This window comes from Elaeis guineensis, chromosome 9 (genome assembly GCF_000442705.2).
Source record: "Elaeis guineensis isolate ETL-2024a chromosome 9, EG11, whole genome shotgun sequence".
In the NCBI taxonomy this organism is placed as follows: domain Eukaryota; kingdom Viridiplantae; phylum Streptophyta; class Magnoliopsida; order Arecales; family Arecaceae; genus Elaeis; species Elaeis guineensis.
This window is the reverse complement of record NC_026001.2, coordinates 77,780,633-77,784,149: the sequence shown is the minus strand read 5'-3', so window position 1 is coordinate 77,784,149 and position 3,517 is coordinate 77,780,633.

The window sequence follows — 3,517 nt, the reverse complement described above, 5'->3', positions numbered from 1 at the left end:
TATCTGAGATATTGTTATTTGATTTTGAGCATGAGTATGTTATGTTAATATATATGTATCAGAGATTGATGGCATGATTATATGGATATGACATATCTAAATTGATCATAATGCAAGTCAGAATTGATTTGATGAAATCAACACATAATGATTAAATGAAAAGAAAGAGATATATGGTATGGACTAACCTTGTCATGTGGAACAGCCAGTTAGGAGCTTATGCTGGGACAGCCCGCAGGAGCTTATGCCTGGGACAGCCCCCACTGGCTTACAGGTAGATCAGCCGGCAGGAGCTCATGTCTGGGACAGCCCCCAAGAGCTTATGCCCAGGACAGCCTCTTATGGGCTTTCGTACATGGGACAGCCGGCCAGAAGCTCATCCTGGGACAGCCTTGAAAGGCTTTTATGTGAAAATTGATTCGGATGATGACTGAGGTATAGACTTGGATAGTCCAAAGCCAGAAAGAAAAGGTTAAAAATTATGTGATTATGAAAAGAAAATGAAAGATAAGACATGAAATAATTATTGAATAAAAGTGTTTCACCTGTTAACATATGATGATGCATCTATTTTAACAAGACAGTAAATTTATGGATGTTTGCAGTATTCTGAATATTGAATATGAGATTTTATATTTTATTATTATTCTTATTTTAAATTATATTACTATATCAGTGTGATGTGGGAATTCTTACTGGGCTATAAAGCTCACACCTTTTCATCTTTTTTTTTCTTCTCAGAGATACAGGATGCTCATGATTGGCTATGGTATTGGATTATGAGTGAGCAGATGTATAGATAGAGTATCATAGTACCTAATTAGAGGATTGAAGAAATTTAATTTGTAACTATGCAAGATTTTACGAATTATTGTTGAAATAAATTATTATGGATGTTAAGGTTATAATGATTTAATTTGGCCTTGCATATTCTTTAGGGCTTGCTCTAAGAAGTGTGCGGCCATCATGTATCCGACCCGGGTGTTGAGTTCGGAGGTGACAGAATGGTATCAGAGCTTAAGTTATGATCATTGGAGATTACAATATAAATGATTAGGATGTGATAGAATAATATCAAAGCTTAGGTTTAAGATCACTAGAGATTATGAAGAGATATTAAAACTTTATGTAAGATCAGTAGGATGTGACAGAGTGGCATCTGACTTAGAGCTTAGGTTACGTTCATTTGGAGAAATAATACAAGTGATTAGGATATGACAGAACAGTACTAGAGCCAAGTTTAAGGTCACTAGGGATTGTCATATAAATGATATCAAAACTTTGAGATTATAATCAATAGAGTATGATAGATAATATCAGAGTTTAAGGTTATAATCATTAAGGATGTAATAGAATGATATTATAGTTTAGGTTATGATCATTAGAGAATATGATTTAAGTGGTATTTGAGCTTAAGATTATAATTATTTAAAATTATGACTTTAGTGATATTTAACTTAGGTTATGATCATAAGGAACATGATTGACATAAAAGAAAGAATCAATATTTGGATTTTGAATCAATAAATACTATGATAAAAATTTATGTATAAGTGGTATATGATGTCTATAATAAAATTGATGAGTATATATTGGATTTCAATTAGTAAGGTTGACCTAAGTATGAGAAGAGTTGACCTTAGAATAAAGTGCAAGGTATTGATAACTTATGTTGAGTATACTAGATGATTTTGAATGTTAAACTTATATGATTGAAGATCATGATACTTTTTCTAATTTCGATGATAATTGTCTGAGCATTATAAATTTTGGACTTATCAAAAGAAAGTTAATTAGGGTATGGTTTAAGAAAAAATTACATCATATGAGAGAGAAATATTTTTGAGCATTAACCTATAAGAGGTCATATATGAAACTTACTTTTAGATGAAAATATATATTTGAATTTTATTATGAGAATATGAGATACATATCTTGGTAAAATCTTTGGTTACTCAAAATATCATATTCTGAATATGATTTTTTGATCTTTCAAGTTGCATTGAATTCAAATCAAAAGCTTACTTTTCTAAGTGGATCAAAAGTATTTTGATATTATTATTAAATTAAAGAAAAAAATTTATTTTGTCAGAGTATGATATACAGATTATGATGAAATCTTTAATAATTCATATTACCATCTTTGGATTAGACTTTTTTTAATTTTTTTGTGATTGTTGAAGATGGTGAAGTGTATTAATTATTCAAGTCAAAGTTTGGATTTCTGAATTGAACTAAGATATCATGCTACTATTAAATTTTGAATGACTTATACAAGGGCCAAGATTTTGTATGGATTTATCATTAATATTAAGGGTCATGATGAAGAGAGCTCTACAAGAAATTATCAAGTTAATTCTACTTACAAGGATGTTGGTTGAGTTCTTCTAGTTTGACAAGTTGGAATTAATTCTTTTAAAAAGAAAGATTGATTTAAAATTATCTAAATGATTATAAGGTAAATCTAAGATTAACTCTAATTAATTTCAAATATGTTAGATTTTGAAGAGTGATAAAGCTTATACAATGATTTCAAACATAGAAAGTGGATCAAGATTTAATTTTAATGGGCTATGCTCAACAGATAGTAAAGATAAAGAAACTTAAAGTTTTGCTCTAAATTTTATATGAAATTTGAAAGTTGGATCTACCTTTGATTGATCTAACATACAAGGATATTTTATCTTTGATAGACCTATATAATTTGATAAATTAAAATCAGAGTGTGCAGCAAAAGTATGATGGATTAAATTTATTAAAAATATTAATTTTTTGATTCAAAAGATATTATGATGGAATACATTAGTTGTAAATAAGGAAGAATTTTATCGATAATGAAAGAATACTATAGATCTTGATCTAATCTAATCATAACCAGATAATTTTTATCAGTAGGTTATTTTATTATAGATAATACCAAGAAATTTTAGATATCTCAAGTTTATTAACAGCTTGATAGTTCTGATATTAGTTCAAATTTAGAATGTCCTGACATAGATCTAATATTTTTTTTTAAATTTAATATTGTTACTTGGACTGATATTGAAGATTGAGGTTTTCTTAAGATGAGAGTCTACATATAAAATTTGTTGGAAGGTCAAGAGAAGAAAAAAATCGATGATTGTGAAGAGTACCCGATGTTTGACCTTTATTTATTTTTCTATCAAGGGTAGTCTGAGATAATTTTGAATTTCGAGTGAAATATATTAGATAAATAACTAGAGTATTTTAATACAAGATCAAAATATTACTATTCTTCAAAAAAAAAAAAAAGAGAACCAGTATGAAGAGAATGAGTTTGAGACCTCACATAATTTTATCAAAATCTTGTGAAACAAATATTATGTAAGGCAGACTATTAAAAGCTTGAGAATGACATGAAGAATATATACTTTGAAATATATATCTCAAATGACATAACTTAATTTCGAGGACAAATTATTTGAAGGAGGGAAGAATGTAACATCCGCCCATTTGGCCCTGACCAAGCCCAAAAGCCCAAAGACCATACAAAAAA